Here is a 20,714-nt window from a genome sequence, read left to right on the forward strand (position 1 = left end):
GATCCACATATTGCATTTGGTTGATTCTCTGCTTCCTTCATTAGAGGTTCCTCTTCCTCTTTTTATCTCCTTTGCATTGTTTTTCACCATTTCCCCATTTCCATTAAAAGACTACAGAGTTTCAAGTATTCCTCTGTCCCTCCCTTCCTCTGACTCTCCTAATCTCCTCCCTGATTTTCCTTTTTTTTTTTTCTTTCCCCTACCCTGCAGCATATGGAGTTCCTGGGCCAGAGATCAGATGTGAGCCACAGCTGCGACCTACATTGCAGAGCTGTGGCAACACCTGATCCTTTAGCCCAACAGCACCAGGCCAGGGATCGAACCTGTGTCCTGGTGCTTCAGAGACGCCACTGATCCCATTGCACCACAGCAGGAACTCACCTAATCAACTTTTTAAAAAAATTTTCTGCTAATCAAAATTCTCAGTGAGCCTAGGACAAGAAAATTCTTCCAAGTGTAAGCAAATTCTCCAGAAACACCCACGCAGTCGTGGCCTTGCCAGTAACCACAGCTTGGGTAAACCACTGTCCCTCCTTGGCCCTTAGTTTCTTCATCTTTAGAATAACAGGAATGAACAGGATGATAACGATGATGCTGACATTAACTGGAAATTTATTGCCTCAAGACCCTTCAATACTCCTTCCAGCCAAGACAGTGATCTTTTTTTTTTTTTTTCTTTTTTTTTTCTTTTTAGGGTCGCTGTGCGGCATATGGAGGTTCCCAGGCCAGGGGTCAAATCAGAGCTACAGCTGCTGGCCTATACCACAGCCACATCAACACAGGATCCAAACTGAGTCTGCGACCTACACCACAGTTCACAGCAATACCGGATCCTTAACACACTCAGCGAGGCCAGGGATTGAACCCACAACCTCATGGTTCGTAGTCGGATTCGTTTCCGCTGCGCCATGACGGGAACACCCAAGACAGTGATCTTGGGTATCAAGCACGCACAGGAGGAGGTCCTCCTTGGTTAGATGATGGGAAGAGGGAGCAGGAGTGGAGGAGACTATTTCCTAAGTGACAAAGGGAAAAACTACAGACTATGGTGACAAAGACACTGAGACCTCAAATGCAGATTACAAAACTTCAGTCATGGACATAATCTAAATTCAAAAAACACGCTATCGTTGCAAAGCTCTTTCTTACACAGAAGCAAATCTGATCCACACAAATGGATACATGATAAAGGACAGTGTAAAAGGTTAATGACAGAATCTTGCCTACGCCCTAGACCAATGGTTCTCAACCAGGGCAATTTTATGCCACTTCCCCAGGGACATTTGGCAATGTCTGGAGACACTCTGATGGTCACAGCTGGGGCAGGGCACTGGAATCAAGTGGGCAGAGTCCTAGGATGCTGCTAAACATCCCATAAAACCCAGGACAGTCTGCATCACAGCATGTATCCTGCCCAACATGTCAGCAGTTCTAAGGCAGAGGAACTCTGATCTGGAGGTACCTTCTTTTATTGTTTGTTTTGTTTATTTATTTATTATTGGGCGTATCTTCTTGTTACCTACGTGAAACTGTGCTGGGGATGGAGAGAGGCAGGCAACTAGGCAACTCGGGTCTAAAACCACAGTTTTTAGACACTCTGCACCCAATCTAAGCCTCTATGCTGCAGACCATGCCAATGCATAAGACTTGATAAGGTAACTGTCTTTGGTTTCATTTAGTTTGATTTGGTTTGGTTTGGTTACCTAGATCAGAACACATATTTCTAAATCTGAACAATTCCCTCAGTGTAGTCACCTAGGAAAACTCCAAGACACTAACCAACAACGTACCCTGCATAGCAGACTTTTCTCTGAATTAGAGCCCCTGAGCTGTGGCAGCCTCTGTTGGAGGCCATGTGCCGCTGGTGACCTTGTGAAGGACGGGCAATGAATACACACCAGGGAGTAAGTTCAGCACCAGGGGGTGGTGAACAGCACCCGCCGCCACCACCACCACTGCCGGGAGAAGGGGCCTGGTCATGGCAGATCACAGGAAAGGAACTCCTGAACCAAAGGAGTGGTGACTAAAAGCTCAGATCTGCCTGGAATGTTCTCTCCCAGGACTCTTACTTGCATCCTTGTATGCCCTAGTCCTCAATCCTCGGGGAGCCAACTGGCATCAAAGTGGGCAACAGGGAACTTGAGGCTCAGGCTCCAAGCCTGAGAGTCCATTCCTTTCCCCTCTTTTTCCTGGCGGTGACTTTTCTTGGGCTCCTCATCACTGGCCATCTCGGCAATAATATCCTCAGAAGCAAATGAGGAGTTGGGTCTAGAAGATGAGCCAAGGAGGCTTCTCAGCCTGTTTGAAGCATTAGCCTCAGGATAACTTGACACATGGGGAAAAAAAAAGGTCTCCAGCTGATCTATACCAACTCCCCAAGAAATTGTCCTGTGATCTGAGCTAAAGCCACAGCCCACATTAGGGAGTTTCAGCTCTCCTCTTTTTCCTTTTTTTTTTTTGTCTTTTTTGCTATTTCTTTGGGCCGCTCCCACGGCATATGGAGGTTCCCAGGCCAGGGGTCGAATCGCAGCTGTAGCCACTGGCCCACGCCAGAGCCACAGCAACGCGGGATCCAAGCCACGTCTGCAACCTACACCACAGCTCACAGCAACGCCGGATCGTTAACCCACTGAGCAAGGGCAGGGACCGAACCCGCAACCTCATGGTTCCTAGTCGGATTCGTTAACCACTGCGCCACGACGGGAACTCCTCTTTTTCCTAATCAACAGGGCAGTAGTAGGTATCTGGTAAAGCATTAGAGGACACACTCTGTCCTAACCTAGTAAATAAATATCTCTCTCCTAGCCTAGTAGGTATCTCTACCAAAAAAAAAAAAAAAAAAAAAAAAAAAAGCTTATAAGTAAGGCAGGTGGCAAAATGCTATAATCCATGAGCAGATTCAGAAGCTCTAATGCAGGAACTAATTCAGACATCACTACATCCTAAGAGGTCCCCTGCCCACCCAAGCTTAAGCTTCATACTTCAAAAAGAGATGGTTAATTACACGTTATAATAGTGCTTATTTCCAAATGCATTATGAAACAGGATCTTTGCTAAGCAATTTTATTGTTTTGTCTTCCCTTCTGTCATTTTTAATAACTTCACTCTGTTTTTTATTATATTAAGATGAAATTAAGACAGAAAAGTCCTTTATATTTTAAATCCACTTCAATTTTTTTTTTACACAACGAATTCCAAAGTCATCAATGATAATGATAATGCAGCACACAATATAGTCAAAAGACAAAAGGAACAGCCTAGATAAAACTAGTCGAGTTCCACTGAGAGGAAAAAAATGAAAGTCTACTTATTCTGAAAACCTTAGCATGAGACATACACTGAAAGAATGGAGAATTTTTCATCATACAAAGGCAAAACAAACCAGAGTAGGAGTTTCCGTTGTGGCTCAGCAAGTTAAGAACCCAACCTAGTGTCTGTGAGGACTCAGGTTCGATCCCTGGCCTCACTCAGTGGGTTAAGGACCCAGCGTTGCCACAAGCTGTGGTGGAGGCAACAGATGCAGCCTGGATCTGGTGTTGCCGTGGCAGTGGTTTAGGCTGGCAGCTACAGCTCTGATTCAACCCCTAGCCCCGGAACTCGCATATGCCCCAGGAACAGCCATTAAAAGAAAAAAGAAAGAAGAAGGAAAAACAGAGTAGTACACTGATGAAAGAGAAAGCATTATACTATCTAAGGAAGGTGGTATAGCAAATCCAGACTCAAATGTGGAATTTTGAGTCAATTGTCAATTACCTGCCTGGTAAAATTACACCATTATTTAATATGAACCCACTCATGCTGAATTTCCACTCAAGCAGAAGGATGATGTCATCTAACGGGTAGAAAGATGAACAAAGAAAAACAAAATTATTTTAATGATTGAAGTCACAATGTGTGAGCGACAGAATCTCACATTCATACACACTAAGGCTGAGTGGCATTTCAGTGATGAGGGATTAATTTTTGTTTGATCCATAAGCTAAAGCCCTATTCATCGTCTGCTTATCTTCGAGCCCAGAGGTCAGCAAACTTCCCTTTTATAAAAGGGCCAAACAGTAAATATTTGAGGCTTTGTTCAGGCAATTACTCAACTCTGCTGCTGTGGCACCAAAGCAACCACAGACAATACGTAGAAGAACAGGTGTGTTCCAGTAAAAATGTATTTACAAAAACAAGGCTGTGGGCTCTAATTCCCCTACCTCTGTTCTAGTCCAGGGGTGAAGCAAAGCACTTTTAAGATACTCCTGAAAGAAATGGCAGGACCAAGCAAAGAAAGCTGGTAGATCTGAAAGTGCCCACCAAGTCAAAGAGCATAATCCAGCCTGCCTGCCTGAGTATTTTCTCAAGCCCTAAACCAAGTCTACATACATGCAGAAATCAGTTCTCAACGACATTTGTTCTCAAGATACAAGCATTTCGCCCGCCCATAGCAGCAGCTTCTACTTTGCCCTGGGGCTGGTCTTCTGAACTGGGCATCCAGTAGAAGTTCAGGGGTGACCTGCCCAAACAGCTTGGCCATGTTTGTAACAGGCAGCTTGCCAGGGCTAGGGGTACAGGCTGTGGTCACCAAATTGAAAAAGGTGACTGGTCCACCAGGAAAAGGACCCATCCAGCAACACATCCATTCAACAGGAATGAAGACTTCAGGGAGTTCCTATTGTGGCTCGGCAATAATGAACCCAACTAGCATCCATGAGGACACGGGTTCAATCCCTGGCCTCACTCAGTGGGTTAAAGGATCTGGTGTTGCCATGAGCCGTGGTGTAGGTCACAGATGCGGCACTGATCCTGCGTTGCTGTGGCTATGGCATAAGCCGGCAGCTACCTCTCCAATTCAACCCTTTGCCTGGCAACTTCCATAAGCCTGGGGTGTGGCCCACAAAAGCAAACAAACAAACAAACAAGCAAACAAGATCAGGTCCATCCAATGGCCCCGAAGTGCTGACAATGTCCTGCGACGCCCTGTGCAGCCTGGATCTTTCCATGCCTCCCCACTGCCATGTCACCCCTCGGTCCTCCTCAACTGTTTCATGCTGCGACAGCTACAGCAGCCTCCTTGTCATTCCTGAAACATGCCAGATCCATCTGGACCCATCTGAAACTGGGGGTCTTGGCACGTCTCTCACTTATCTTCCCCCTCTCTTTGCTCAGAATTTTCCTCAGAGAGATCCCCTCTGGAGTTCCTGTCGTGGAGCAGCAGTTAACGAATCCGACTAGGAACCATGAGGTTGCGGGTTCAATCCCTGGCCTTGCTCAGTGGGTTAAGGATCTGGCGTTGCCTCGAGCTGTGGTGTAGGTTGCAGATGCGGCTCGGATCCTGCGTTGCTGTGGCTGTGGTGTAGGCCGGCGGCTATAGCTCCGATTAGACCCCTAGCCTGGGAACCTCCATATGCCGCGGGAAGGGCCCTAGAAATGGCAAAAAGACAAAAAAAAAAAGAAAATCACAGCCCACCCCCAGGAAGCTCCAGGGCATCCCCTTGCTCTGTTTCTCCTCCTAGCATGAATCATCATCCAACAAGCTCTACAGACTACCGTCATTTACTTATTCATTCCAGACTTCACACATACTTGAGGGCATGGGCATGGGAGCAAGAATTTCGTCCTCGGTGCCTGGAGCAGAGACAAGCATGGAGTTGGTGGCAGCCAAAGAGCACGTGTTGAATAAATTAATTCCTTCCTATTGATCAGTCCTGGAGAATCGCAGAGAGTTGCTCTTTTTTTTTTTTCTTCCATCTCTTATTTGTTAGCCTCTTCCTTTCTTATCCTATGTCCATCCTCATTCCACTGTGTTTACAGATTTCTAATGTCTTCTTTTTCACTCTACATCTTTCCTTCCCTCCTTTCTCTTAGTATCTGCAGGTATTTATTAAGCAGAATTTAGACACTGAAAAAAAGACGTGTTTATCTGTGTTTCTATGAAATCCTTAATGCAATGTCAACTATGTCAGGAATCCAAGAATTCATAATATCTTAAAAAAACCAAACAAACAGGGAGTTCCCTTCATGACTCAGTGGTTAATGCATCCAACTAGGAACCATGAGGTTGCGGGTTTGATCCCTGGCCTTGCTCAGTGGGTTAAGGATCCAGCGTTGCCATGAGCTGTGGTGTAAGTCGAAGATGCAGCTTGGATCCCCAGTTGCTGTGGCTCTGGTGTAGGCCGGCGGCTACAGCTTGGATTTGATCCCTAGCCTGGGAACCTCCATATGCCAAGGGAGTGGCCCTAGAAAAGGAAAAAAGACAAAAACAAAACAAAACACACAAAAAAGACCAAAAACAACTTGCTCTTCATCTTTGAAGGATAATAAGGAACCAATTCATTATTTCAATAAATAAGAACAAAGAATCAAGACATTATTCTGTCCTTTTTGTTTTTTTTTTTTTTTTACTTCTTAGGGCCCCACATGCCAGTACATGGAAGTTCCCAGGCTCGGTGTCAAATTGGAGCTGCAGCTGCTGGCCTACACCACAGCAACAGCAACAACAGATCTGAACCACATCTGCAACCTACACCACAGCTCTCGGCAATGCCAGATTCTTAACCTACTGAGTGAGGCCAGGGATCGAACTCACCTTCCATGGACACCAGTTGCATTCTTAACCCTCTGAGCCACAACCGGAACTCCTTTTCTGCCTTTTATATACAAACTATACCTCGAGGGAATTTTTTCTAAAGTTTGAAATAAAGTTCTTCCTTATAGAAATCATCCAGCTAATAAATACAGAAGAAATGACCATAAGAATATCACCTTTTTGTAACCCCTAAAAAAGGAATGAATCTAGACACCCGTATGAAACATCATTGGCTAAAACTATGAGGGAAAAGGCCGAATGGGACCCAAATACTGGATGATCGGATTAAACAATACCTGTCAATATTAACATTTTCAAAAGAGAAAGACTATGTCACTGGAGTTCCCGTCGTGGTGCAGTGGGTTAGCGAATCCGACTAGGAACCATGAGGTTGCGGGTTCAGTCCCTGCCCTTGCTCAGTGGGTTAAGGATCCGGCGTTGCCGTGAGCTGTGGTGTAGGTTGCAGACGTGGCTCGGATCCCGCGTTGCTGTGGCTCTGGCGTAGGCCGGTGGCTACAGCTCCGATTCAACCCCTAGCCTGGGAACCTCCATATGCCACGGGAGTGGCCCAAAGAAATAGCAAAAAGACAAAAAAAAAAAAGAAAGACTATGTCACCGGATGGAAGTTATACTATCATGTATGAGATAGTCTTGCCTCAAAATCGGAACCTAAATCTGATCAAGCCTTTAGCTTATAGGGTGTTTGAGGGAACAATGAAGCATGCGAAATGACAACACCGGGATGTTGGCAGCAAAATCTACATCGTAGGAAACCACATAGGACAAAAGATAGAGCTTCTTGAGCACATTTATCATAAGAGAGAACAAGAGCTAGAAAGGAACCTGTGTATTAAAAGAGGCTTAAGAGGAGTTCTCGTCGTGGCTCAGTGGTTAACGAATCTGATTAGGAACCATGAGTTTCAGGTTTGATCCCTGGTCTTGCTCAGTGGGTTAAGGATCCAGCGTTGCCATGAGCTGTGGTGTAGGTCACAGATGTGGCTCTGATCTCGAGTTGCTGTGGCTGTGACGTAGGCTGGCAGCTATAGGTTTAATTAGACCTATAGCTGCCACCTGTGACATGCGGAAGTTCCCAGGCCAGGGATCAAACCTGCACTACAACTGTAACCAGAGCCACAGCAGTGACAACACTGGATTCTTAACTCACGGAGCCATGAGGAAACTCCCTCCTGGGGTATTTTTAACTAACTGTGAAAATATATTTCTTAGACAACCAGGGAAATTTGAACATGAATATTCAGTAATATTAAGAAATGAATTACTGCTCATTTTTTGTGTGAAAACAGTACTGTGTTGATGTTTAACGAAAAGAATTCTTATTTTTACAGAGTCATATTGAAATATTTATAAATAAATCTGGAGTTCCCGCTGTTGCACAGCGGAAACAAATCTGACTAGGAACCATGAGGTTGCAGGTTCGATCCCTGGCCTCACTCAGTGGGTTAAGGATCCGGTGTTGCCATGAGCTATGGTGTAGATCGCAGACACGGCTCAGATGTGGCGTTGCTGTGGCTGTGACGTAGGCTGGCAGCTATAGGTTTAATTAGACCTCTAGCCTGGAAACCTACATATGCTGTGGGTGCAGCCCTAAAAAGACAAAAGACCAAAAAAAAAAAAGAAAAAAAAAAAAAGAAAAAAAAAAAAAGAAGGAAATCTGATTTTCTTTTTAAAGAAATAAACCCTCACCCTAGAATTCTTTCTTCTAGAAAATGACTTTGGTTGTTTTGATCCTATAAAAGTCACTGCTTTTCAAATATACCCAGAAATGAAGTGATGCAGAAAGAATAAAGGGTAAAAATCAACAAGCACTAGGCCCAGATTTAGGGCTAAATGATAAACAAATACATGAAAAAGCTTACATATTTATATAACCTTGGTGCACCCAGAAAGTCCTTCAAAGCATACATACCACGTGGAGGTCAGGCTTCTGATAATGTCAACATTTGGAAAACAGCCATCAATCTAGAAATTAAACAAACAAACAAAAGACTTCTGAGTGATAAACAGCTTTCAAAAAGCCCATGTACTTTTCTCCATGAAAGAAAAAGAAGCCCGTCATTTATAAAACAAGGCGTCAGCAAGAGCTAAGAACAGACAAAAGAAACAAAGGACTTAGCATTGGAGGCAGAGGAACAGTGCAATCCAAGAGTTAGTGCAGTAAGCACGCAGTCCACACAGAGGAGAGCCCCCCCCACTCCAGGGCACCACCCCAGTGCAGCCTCTTACAGGAACCATATCCCAGAGTCAGCAACATAGGCTCAACCAAGCTCAAAGGCCTGTTCAAGAATGTAAGAAGGGCAATATAGACACTGTTCAAAATTATCTTCATTAAGATGGTTAAATTTAAGAAGCTAAATTAGGAGTTCCCTGGTGGCCTAGTGGTTGAGTATCTGGCATTGTCACTGTTGCGGCACAGGGTTGATCCCTGGCCTGGGAACTATTGCATGCCATTGGTGCAGGCAAAAAAAAAAAAAAAAAAAAAAAGAAGCTAAATTATTCTTTCTTTCTTTCTTCCTTCCCTCCTTCCTTCCTTTCTTTCTTTTTTAAGTCAGACCCATGGCATGTGGAAGTTCCAGGGCCAGGGATCAACCCCATGCCACAGCAGTGACCTGGGCCACTGCAGCGACTCCACTGGATCTTTAACCCACTGCACCACCAGGGAACTCCTAACTTATTCACTTAATGAAGAAGGGAACAGGTTTGAGGAAAGGTGGAATTGAGATCAATGAGTAAAAATGAAGGCAGATTTTGAGCTTGAAATGGAGGCAGAGCTTCTTAACAATGAGAACCAGCCCCCAAGGGAGTGAACAGCCTCCTCCTTTGCTGCCCTGAGGTGCTGGACCCTCACAGTGAGCTCCCCGTGGCTCTCAACCTTGGGTGAGCCTGGACACTGAGGCCCTTAAGGATCCTGAATGATTCCAAGGTTTTCTGGTGAGTAAAGCTAAAGAGAAAATTATTCTGGGAGTTCCCGTCTGGTGCAGTGGTTGACGAATCTGACTAGGAACCATGAGGTTGCAGGTTTGATCCCTGGCCTTGCTCAGTGGGTTAAGGATCCGGTGTTGCCCGTGAGCTGTGGTGTAGGTTGCAGACGCTGCTCGGATCCCACGTTGCCATGGCTGGGGCATAGGCCAGTGGCTACAGCTCCGATTAGACCCCTATCCTGGGAACCTCCATGTGCCGCAGGAGCAGCCCTAGAAAAGGCAAAAAGACAAAAAAAATTTAAAAAATTAAAAAAATTAAAAATTATTCTGATGCTTGTTAAAATGGCAAGACTTTTTGCAGGGCTACTGCAAAACAGGAGAGAGATGGGGCTCAACTCCGAATAGAGCAAAGACACCTGAAGATTTACAGCAAATAAGCAGAGTGAGGGGGTCAGTGGACAGAAAACTACTAAGAGGAGACCGCAGGGGAGGGAGATTCTTGGTAAACAAACAGACAATAGGGTTTCTGCTCAAGGCAACCCAGGGTGATCAGATATCAAAGGGGATCACATATCAAGGGGCAGAGGGGGAGTCTCTCTAAACTGACTTAGCAGGATTCTTGCTGAAACTGGGCTAGGCAGGCCAAAGACAGGGCAGGGACCAAGGTCTAGAACTAGACAGAAAAAAGGACTCACAGGAGTCTGACTAAGGAGAGTCTTTGTCGGTCACGTTAACTCCACCTTACAAATAGAAATGCTGATGTCTAGAGGTCTCCAAGGTCACAGAGCAAGTGTGAGCAGGTGCCAGGAACAGATCCCAGACCTCCCAGATCCAAGCTCATGACGTCAGTTCCATGCACAGCCTCATAACTCCTTACACAGCAGAACACTTTTTAATTTCTCAATTGCCTCCCCACGTAATTTCTCTGTGTGCAAAATCCAGAAATGTGCATTTCTAATATATCAAGCTATCAAAAGAAAACCACCTTTGAACACAATGCCACGTGAGTGATTTATATACAATCCCCTGTAATACAAAGGCAGACTGGTTCATCATGGTGATATATAAGGAAGCCTTTCAAAGTGGCCTCGTAGGAGTTCCCATGGTGGCTCAGTAGGTTAAGAACAACCCAACACAGTGTCCGTGAGGATGCAGGTTCAATCCCTGGCCTCGCTCAGAGGGTTAAAAAGCCAGTGTTTCTGCAAGCTGTGGCGTGGGTTACAGATGTGGCTTGGATCTGGTGTTGCCGTGGCCGTGGTGTAGGCCAGCAGCTACAGCTCCAATTCGACCCCTAGCCTGGGAACTTCCATGTGACACAGGTGCGGCCCTAAAAAGGAAAAAAAAAAAAAAAAATGGCCTTGTAATAATAGGCACACAAATAAAATAGAAAAAAGATAAAAGACTGGATTTAAATGCATCTGAAAAGAACAGGAAGCTTTCAGTCACTAACAGGATTACAAAACATCCATAGCACAAGCTAAGCAACTTCCCTAGATGCCTACTCTCTGGGGAGAGCCTGTACAGATGGCAGGCCACTTCCTGCACTCATGACAATGCCATCTACAGGATAAAAAAATCCTGAAGGGCGACAATATTCTCTGGTTGCCCTTCAGGCTACTTCCCATCTTCATCCACTGAGATCTGTGCCCTGGGAGGCTGACCTCTATGACCTGTATCCATCCAGCTCTCTTGCCCTTCAGGCCCTTGGGAGGTACCAGTGGAAGCCAGGAGAGTGGGGGGAGGAGGAGAAGCAAAGAAGGGGCCTGTCTCCCCCTGCTTCCTATCTGCAGGGTCACCTGGGGGGCTCTCCACCACAGGTCACAGCTTCTGTCAGGTGACCCTCTCTCCTTCCTTCTACGGGGTGCAGGGTGAATTTGGGTGTCCCCCCAAATTCACATGTTGAAATCTAACCCCCAGTGTGATGGTCTTAGGAGGTGAGGGCTTTGGGAGGTGATTGACGGTTTTAGGAGGTGAGGGCTTTGGGAGGTGACTGATGGTCTTAGGAGGTGAGGCTTTGGGAGGTGATTGATGGTCTTAGCAGGTGAGGGCTTCAGGAAGTGATCAATGGTCTTAGCAGGTGAGGGCTTTGGGAGGTGACTGATGGTCTTAGGAGGGCTCTAGGTGGTAACTGATGGTCTTAGGAGGTGAGGGCTTTGGGAGGTGATTGACGGTTTTAGGAGGTGAGGGCTTTGGGAGGTGACTGATGGTCTTAGGAGGGCTCTAGGTGGTAACTGATGGTCTTAGGAGGTGAGGGCTTTGGGAGGTGATTGACGGTTTTAGGAGGTGAGGGCTTTGGGAGGTGACTGATGGTTTTAGGAGGTGAGGGCTTTGGGAGGTGACTGATGGTCTTAGGAGGGCTCTAGGTGGTAACTGATGGTCTTAGGAGGTGAGGCTTTGGGAGGTGATTGATGGTCTTAGCGGGTGAAGGCTTCAGGAAGTGATCAATGGTCTTAGCAGGTGAGGGCTTTGGGAGGTGATTGATGGTCTTAGGAGGTGAGGGTTTGGGGAGGTGACTGATGGTCTTAGCAGGTGAGGGCTTTGGGAGGTGATTAGGTCATGAGGGTGGCGCCCTCACAGATGGGGTTAGTGCTCTTATGAAAGAGACCCAAGAGCTCCCTCACCCCTCCTGTCATGTGACAGCCATCTGTAAACCAAGATCCAATGGTGCCTTGACCATGGACGTCCCAGTCTCCAGAACTATGAGAAATTTACAGCATTCACGTCACCCAACCTTGGTACTTTGTCAAAGCAGCCTGAACAGCCGAAGAGGGGGTTCCTCCTGCCTCCCCAGTGGACCTCACTCCCCTTTCTGCTTCTTAACCCCACAACACACTTTTGCTATTATCTCTTATATCACCTCTTTTTTTTTTTTTTTTTTTTTTGTCTTTGGTCTTTTGAGGGCCACACCCAAGGCACACGGAGGTTCCCAGGCTAGGAGTCTAATTGGAACTGTAGCTGCCGCCTACACCACAGCCACAGCCATGCAGGATCCGAGCCGTGTCTGCGACCTACACCACAGCTCATGGCAACACCGGATCCTCAACCCACGGAGCGAGGCCAGGGATCAAACCTGCAACCTCATGGTTCCTAGTTGGATTCATTTCCACTGCGCCACAATGGGAACTCCCTATCTCTTATATCACCTCTTTGTGCAATATGGTCTTCTGCCCAGCTTCTGACAACAATGGAAAGTGAAGAGGAACAGAGGACCAGGAATTTAATTTTCTGTATTTACCCTCGACTGGGGGAGAACTAGTTCTTAAGCTAGATTTCATAATATGTGTATGGGGAACAAGATACGTTCAAGAAGGCTTTGCAAAAAAAAAAAAAAAAAAAGGGAGTTCCCGTCGTGGCGCAGTGGTTAACGAATCCAACTAGGAACCATGAGGTTGCAGGTTCAGTCCCTGCCCTTGCTCAATGGGTTAACAATCCGGCGTTGCCGTGAGCTGTGGTGTAGGTTGCAGAGGCGGCTCGGATCCCGCGTTGCTGTGGCTCTGGTGTAGGCCAGTGGCTACAGCTCCGATTCGACCCCTAGCCTGGGAACCTCCATATGCCGCAAAAGCGGCCCAAGAAAAATAGCAAAAAGACAAAAAAAAAAAAAAAAAAAAAAAAAAAAGAAGGCTTTGCATGTAAGGGTTCCCATGAAAATCCAGAATTTATATACAGAACTTTGTATCCATGTGCATTTTTCTGAAAGAGAAACACAGAAAGAGGTCGAAAATTTAATCGAGTTCTCAAACGTGGACCCCCAGTGAAGAGCCAGTGCTGTAAGAGAAACACAGTCTGGAAACATCCACCATCTGTCCAGGTGAAGAGAAATGACCGTGCTGGCAGGCGGGTACCTGTGCCAGCCTGGGAAGCAAGAACAAAGCGTCTCTCGCCCTCACCCAGAGGGTCAGGGCTGGTGGAGGAACCACACCTCCCCTCCGCCCACCCCACCCCCCAACACCACCCGCCCCAGGGAAGCAGCTGGGATGGTGCGTTCCTGCAAATTGCTCACAGCTCCCTCCTGACAGTCAAGTGACATTTCAAAAGCTCATCAGCTCAGCAGGTGCTCGGATGTACAAGCAATAGCAAAAAACAGTTCCGGGCTATGGAAAGTCTCGTCCTGAGGTTCTGCAAAGCTCAGGGCGTGGAGGCAAGGGGGGTGTGGAAGGCAGCAAAGCAGAAGGGGAAGCAAAGGACTAACAGAGTGAGTGGACAGGATATGCCCAGACGCTGTCAGCAGGGGCCCCATTTTAGGGCAGGGGTGATCGCCACCATGGAGTCAGCCCTTACCTTGCATCTGTAAGGGTTATAGACACCAGCTAGGTCCTTCACCTGCTGTGTGACCAAGGATTCGTGGCTCACCCTCTCTGGGCTACAGTTTCCCCCTTTACCATTCAGTACAAACCTCATAGGGTTCTTGGAAGGCAAGGGGTCAAGGAGAAAATGCCTCTAAGACCCAGTAAACGCCTTTCCAGGTAGGCTTTTTGTTTTGTTTTGTTTTGCTCATTTATTTATTTATTTTCTTTCTAGGGCTGCACCTACAGCATATGGAAGTTCCCAGGCTAGGGGGTCACAGCAATGCTGGATCCAAGCTGCATCTGCGACCTGTGCTGCAGCCTGCAGTAACGCCAGATTCTTAACCCACTAAGCGAGGCCAAGGATCAAACCTGCATCCTCATGAATAGTAGTCAGGATCTTAACCTACTGAGGCACAACAGGAACTCCTCTTTCCAGGTAGCTTTTAGGAATCAGAGCTCTTCTCCATTTCCTTCGCTACCAGGTTGGGGATCTCAAATACAACAAACAGAAGACTGATAAATTCAACCTCCAACTCCACACCAGTGTGGACGCCAAAAGGGAGAGACGAGCTACGTGGGCAAAGGTGCCCAGAGCCTCCATCCCGTACAGAGTCCATATGTGTCCTTCCCCTGTACCTCTGTCCCTTTCCCAGCTGGACCAGGGGTCAGAGCCCAGAGGCAGAGCCCAGAGCCAGACAGCATCAGTGGATCTTGCTGCATACTGCCTGGAGGGGCCTTGGGCAAATGAGATCACCCCACAGACTCAGTTTCCTCATCTGTAACTCAGATATAAGCATAATCATAGGGCCTACCCTTTTGTGAGGATTTTTTAAATTCGCATCAACTCCTTCAAACTGTCTAGCATACAGTAAGAGCTCAATAAATGCCAGCTGCAGAACTGCTCAGCGCATTCAGCTGGTTACCAAGGCCCATCTCACTAGGAGGCATCTGTACTCTGGAGAGCAGCCAGATACTGGTAGCACCAGCCCACGAGCCACCTACCACATGGCCTTGATTCTAAGACGTGTTTCGTATTTTAGCGGTTCCTCAAATTCCAATACACAGGCATATGTAACACAGTAAAATTCCCTCTCCCCTAAAAAATGGGATAAATAACAGCATCGAGCTAATGAGTAATCGTGCAAAATGCTTTGAACACGCTTGACTTTTGCCATCGTTCTCTGCAGGTATTACCTTCACATCTGACCCGCTGTAGGCCTGCCCACCCCAACCAAATGTGAAAATTCTTCCTCATTCCCTCCTGGATCCGAGGATCGCTCAATTCCAGGTAACTGAAGATGCTGAGGACAGGGGCCTAGGAAACCCAAAGAATGTGCAGAATTTCAGGTAGTTGCTGGGTTTTTACCATCCTGCTGGCTTCTTAGAACTGGTTACTTACAGGGCATTGTTTAGAAGTTGCTGAGTTTGGTTCTGGGTTTACTGAAGTTCTCCTTTTTTGGCCTATTAAGTAATGGGCAGGTCACCAGTGGGATTTCCTGGGGACCCTGGAAACCAGCTGGCCTCCCATCGGTCCGAGAGGGCCCCGCAGAAGATGGAGCTTTGGCCCAGGCGCGAGAACCAATGGGAAATGGAAAAAAGGCAGCAGGAAGGGCATCCTGCTGCAGCTAAACATCAGTGAACGAGCCCCAGATTGAGGCAACCAGTAAATCCATGGGCTCTGCTGTCCACAGACCTGGACAATTATCCTTCCCTCCTGCCTCTTCACCTGCCTCGCTGCTTTGGAGGCGTAGATGGGAAATGATGAACAAACAAACACATTTGTATTCCACGGAAGGTTAAACCCCCAAGACAACAGACACTGAGGCAGGTTACCTGGCTTCAAATCCCCAACCATAATGTCCCCACCCATTAACCACATGACCTTGGACCTTGTGATCTTGGACCACGTGACCCTGGGACCTTGAATGTCCCCAACCATTAGCCATGTGACCTTGGACCAGTCCCCTACCCACTCTGTGCCTCAGTTTCCTCATCTGTAAGATGACGATGGCAGCAGCTAATGGGAGAGTGAGGCTTACATGATATAATAGCACCGAGGGAGACAAGCTCCAGCACCTCCGAGACAAGCCAGGCACACGAGCACTCAGAAATCACCAGCCACCATCACACTGTGGTCCCTGGGCCCCAGGAGCCCTGCAGGAAAAAAACCTAGTTCAGTGACACCGGGGTATTGGAGTAGCGGGTGGGGTCTTTTCTAGCTTCCAGCACCAGTGAAATGAGAAGCCAGTCAGAGACAAATGGGACAGGATTCCACCTGGTCCACTCCAGGTAGAAACTGTTTCAGACATTCCCCGAAGCTCAACTTCCTCGCCGAGACACAGGGGGTTTAGCTCTCTCTCCTGGCAGGGTTGTCGTGAGCAATAAGAACACACCGTGGAGACGGGCGGGAAATGTTACTTCTTGTCCTCCCTCCTTCCTGGAGTGCCCAGAAGGCACCAGAAGCCAAACCTGGATTCTTGCAACTCTCAGGAACGTTCATCACCCACAGATCAAAGCATCCAAGTACCCTGAGATGCCTGCAGGAGGGTTTTCCTACCAAAAAAGCCAGACAGCAGCCCACTTCTCTGGGGCACGCTCGGCAGGGGGGGGGGGGTCTGCCTTCCAGCACTAAGATGTCACCAATTTCCACTCCAAGCCCAGAAAGCAGGATTCAGGGTCAGGAAAACCCTGGAGAAAAGGGGGGAAAAGTCTAGGTTTGGAAAGTCCTCCTCTGCAAAAACCCTTAAGCCAAGGTTATAGGGGCTATGTGACAGCTACGCCAGTATGGGGAGCCTGAACCATTAGCAAGAAAGGGCTGGAGAAGGGGGCTTTTCTAGAAACATCTGAGGGGTGAATGCAGATGAACAACAAAAACAATGCCGAAAACGGGTGCACCCCACTTGCTTACACAGCTTTTTTCCTTCTTCAGACAAATGATAAAACATCCGCGCTTCGGCATATAAATCATCTTCAATTAAGACATTTCTGTTGGAAAGCGCTTTTGGCAGGACAAACGAAATATTTGCCACTGTTCTCCGACTTGGAGCTTTCAAGGTTGGCAGGGCGATTTATTTTTGTTGATTAAACAAAATACAAATGGAAAGAGCCTAAAAATTGATTCGCCAATTAAACTCAATGATTCTCAACAATAAAATGTGCTCTATTAGCTCTGCCAGCGTTATAAAAATGCCTCCTCGCTTTCCTGCTGTTTTCAAGCGTTACACCATGGATATTTGTGCTGACAGAAAGATTAAGTAAGGACTGGATTATGCAAAATTTGTCTTTCCTTTTGCTGGAAAGGAAGGAAGAGAAATGATTAACGGCCTGGGCCATTTCAGGAAGGAGGTCTGCTCAGCATGTGTAATTCTTGAAAGAATGATTCGGGTTGCGGAAGCAAGCCACTGTCACTCATTTCGTGTGCCCTTATTCTTTGGCAAATTACAGATTGACTAATAGAGGCCAATTTGTTGAGATGACAACAATCATAAATATCCAAACTCTTCATTTTCTCCTGTCACTTTTCAAGGGGACGGGTGTCCAGGGAGGCCGTCAACCAAATGACAGGTGTCAGATGCTTCTGCAAAATGGACCCAATGTACAGAGTGGCACCATAACCCTATTTCGGGTCCAGCGCACATTTTTTCTGAATGGCAACCATGAGGTCCAGGCCACAACTGCAAGAAATGCACAGAAAATCGCCAGCAAACCGGGCCAGCAGAATGCTGATGCTTCCTGGTGGTCAGAGCACGGATGTCACGGGCTGCTATGCATTTTTAAACTTGATTGTACATAATTGTTAATCAGTGACCCATTCTCCAACCCTCCTGGGCTGGAACATGTTGCTAGGCAACCAATTTTGCTCCAGATACTTTCTGAAAGCCAGAGAGGCAACAACCAAGTGTCAACTCTGTGCATACTAACCATTAGAGACAGGTTCAAATTAAAAAAGGATGCCTGGTTTCCGTAAAGCACGTCCATCTCACATCCTTTCCTTACGTAGACACATATTTCCATGTCCGACAACTCAGCACATAAGCTCTCTTAGGTTGAATGGGATGAAATTGCCCTTTTGGTAGCTCAATTTGGCAATTCATACAGTTCAACCTTATAATTTCAGAGAGGTTCGCACAGCCTCTAAAACAGAGGAACCATAATTCTCTGCCGGTCTAATCACAATTGTGCTTTGTATCAGAAACATATCATTGACCTAGTCCACGTTTTCTGGAAGTTGTTTTTATAAGAGACGGCTGGGAGAGGGAGCCCACATCATTATACAAATGCCTGAATAAGCAATCGCATCTCTTTTTCCATTTTAGACTATTACAAACTGATCCTTTTTTTTTTTTTTTTTTTTTTTTTGCTTTTTAGGGCCGTACCTGAGGCATATGGAGGTTCCCAGGCTAGGGATCGAATCGGAGCTACAGCCACTGGTCTACGCCACAGCCACAGTAATGCAGGATACAAGCCGAGTCTTCGACCTACACCATAGCTCACAGCAATGCTGGATCCTTAACCCACTGAGCAAGGCCAGGGACCAAACACGAAACCTCATGGTTTCTAGTCGGATTCGTTTCCACTGCGCTGCGACGGGAACTCCTGATCTATTTCTTGTACAACAATCCACGCGTTCCCTGCCTTTTCAAATGCTTGGAGCCACAGGGAATGGGACTCAATTTATTTTTCCTAATGTGAGATCAGGTATGTCGGAGGACATCCTAAAGGTGAGGCGAGAACTGCCAAGTACAGGAAAGAAGTTCATTTAAGGGCAAAGAGGCAGGAAAGCAGGTTCGCTGGTAGCTGAGAACATGCTGCTGTTCCAGGAAGGCAGTGAAATCGAGCGGCTCTCCACGTCCAAGGCAGCCCAGAGTCAAGGAGCACTGGGAGAACGTGACAGCCCCGTCAGCTCACAGAACCACCAGGAGGTTTTAGAAACTCTATTGTAAGTCCTGAAAAATGGCCAGCTACAGCATACAAGTACATGATCAACCTCACTAAGAAACCACTCAAGGAGTTCCCGTTGTGGCTGGGTGGAAACAAATCTGACTAGTATCCACGAGGACGATCCCTGGCCTCACTCACTTGGTTAAAGATCCGGCATTGCCATTACCTGTGGTATGGGTTGCAAATGCAGCTTGGATCTGGCATTACTGTGGCAGTGGTACAGGCCGGCAGTTACAGCTCCAATTCGACCCCTAGCCTGGGAACACCCATATGCCAAGGGTGTGGCCCTAAAAAGACCAAAAAAAAAAAAAAAAAAAAGATATGGTACATATATACAGTGGAATACTACTCAGCCATAAAAAATGAAATAATGCCGTCTGCAGCAATATGAATGCAACTGAAATTCTCATACTAAGTGAAGTAAGTCAGAAAGAGAAAGACAAATACCATATGATATCACTTATATGCAGAATCTAAACTATGGCACAAATGAGCCTATCTACAAAACAGAAACAGACACAGACACAAAGAACAGACTTGTGGTTGCCAAGGGGGAGGAGGGAGGGAGTGGGATGGACTTAAGAGTTTGGGGTTAGTGGATGCAAACTATTACACTTAGAATCAATAAGCAATGGGAACTATATCCAGTCTCTTGGGATAGACCATGATGGAAGAAAATGTGCGAAAAGGAATGTATATATACAAATGACTAGGTCACTTTGCTGTACAGCAGAAATTGTCACATGGCAAATCAACTATAATTTTTTCAAAATGTAAAAAAAAAAAAAGAAAAGAAACAACACAGAAGCATCGAAAGTTAAAAGGTGGAGAGTTTGCTCTTCAAACTCATGTTCCCTCCCCAGATGCAACCACCAAATTTGTTTACTTACTTCTAACAAAAGTGGCATTCTAAGGCCTATCCAGGCAACCTGCTGTCTTCACTCAACGTGACAACGTAGAAGCTAGTTTTAAACAGAGTACTCTGGAATATTCAATTCACCAGACACTTTCTCCACAGTTTCAAAATAAAGCTTCTCAGATAGTAGCAGTCACCCTTCCACTCTCACGATTGACAATTTAAAGACCATCAAGGAATAAGCCAATATTTTATAATAACTATGAATGGAATATAATCTTTAGAAATTGTGAATCACTATGTTGCATACCTGAAACTTATGTAATAGTATAAATAATGACATCTTAGTTTAAAAAAAGAAATTAAATCAAAAGCAATATGAATTATTCATCTCCCAAAAGCTCCAAGACATGCTTCTAGAAGCCCAGGAAAGAGGAAAGACATTTTCAAATCTGTAGCTATTTCCCAGGAAATTCAGCCCAACACAAATGGGACTCCCAAGAAGCAGCTGGTTAGCACCACAAACAGGTGGCTTGAGTTGGAGTTCCAAAAGAGAGACCTCTACATAAAAAAGAGCAAGAAATAAAATCCAGAAACATTGGAGACTGAATAAAGATCAAGAGCCAACTGCTAAATTAAATTCTGGAGCTCAACGCTACGACTAGGAAAAGCACGTTATTTCAACAGGGACATTTCGAACCCCCCTGCAAAGGAAATTGTGAGCCTGCTGAGAACCAGTAACTATCAAGACAAAGAACAACAAAAACATTTTCATGAGCATTAGGACTGTCACAAAAAAAGCAGAACTGATAGAACTGTGGTGTATGCAGCATGAATTCCACATTGCCACAACCTTGGAATTACCAAGCCATATCTGAGGTTGTGTTTTCTTTACTTAAGGGAGGCAGCTGCAGACTTAAATTCTGAAGCCAACAGACCTAATCTCAGTTCCACAAAGAGACTAAGAGAGCCACTTCCTCTCTCTAGATATCAGTTTTCTTGAGAGGAGTTGACTAAAGAAACTCTAATATCTTTAACACGATTTACTCCTACAATTCCGTTTGGTTAAAATCGTATTTGTGAATGGATGGATGGATGAGATGGATGGATGGGTGATGGAT

At 46.2% G+C, this 20,714-nt stretch overlaps 1 protein-coding gene across 11 annotated transcripts in view; it reads right to left on the reverse strand.

Moving 5' to 3' along the window:
- TIAM1 (TIAM Rac1 associated GEF 1) overlaps positions 1 to 20,714 on the reverse strand; it is a 461,825-nt gene that overhangs the window by 355,085 nt on the left and 86,026 nt on the right. For 8 of the 11 annotated variants that reach the window (XR_014825120.1, XR_014825122.1, XR_014825121.1 and 5 more), the window contains exon 2: positions 8,499 to 8,551. The exons of 2 other annotated variants lie outside the window; for them this stretch is intronic. The gene's annotated coding sequence lies outside the window, so the exon portion shown is untranslated. Of the gene's footprint in view, positions 1 to 8,498; positions 8,552 to 15,835; positions 15,946 to 20,714 lie in introns of those variants that run through there. One more of the 11 variants, XM_084991927.1, reaches the window with a different exon arrangement.

This window comes from Sus scrofa, chromosome 13 (assembly GCF_054392235.1).
Source record: "Sus scrofa isolate SSC_HxYL_T2T_F1_AM1 chromosome 13, Sscrofa_HxYL_maternal_Yorkshire_Landrace_v2.0, whole genome shotgun sequence".
NCBI classification, from domain to species: Eukaryota; Metazoa; Chordata; class Mammalia; order Artiodactyla; family Suidae; genus Sus; species Sus scrofa.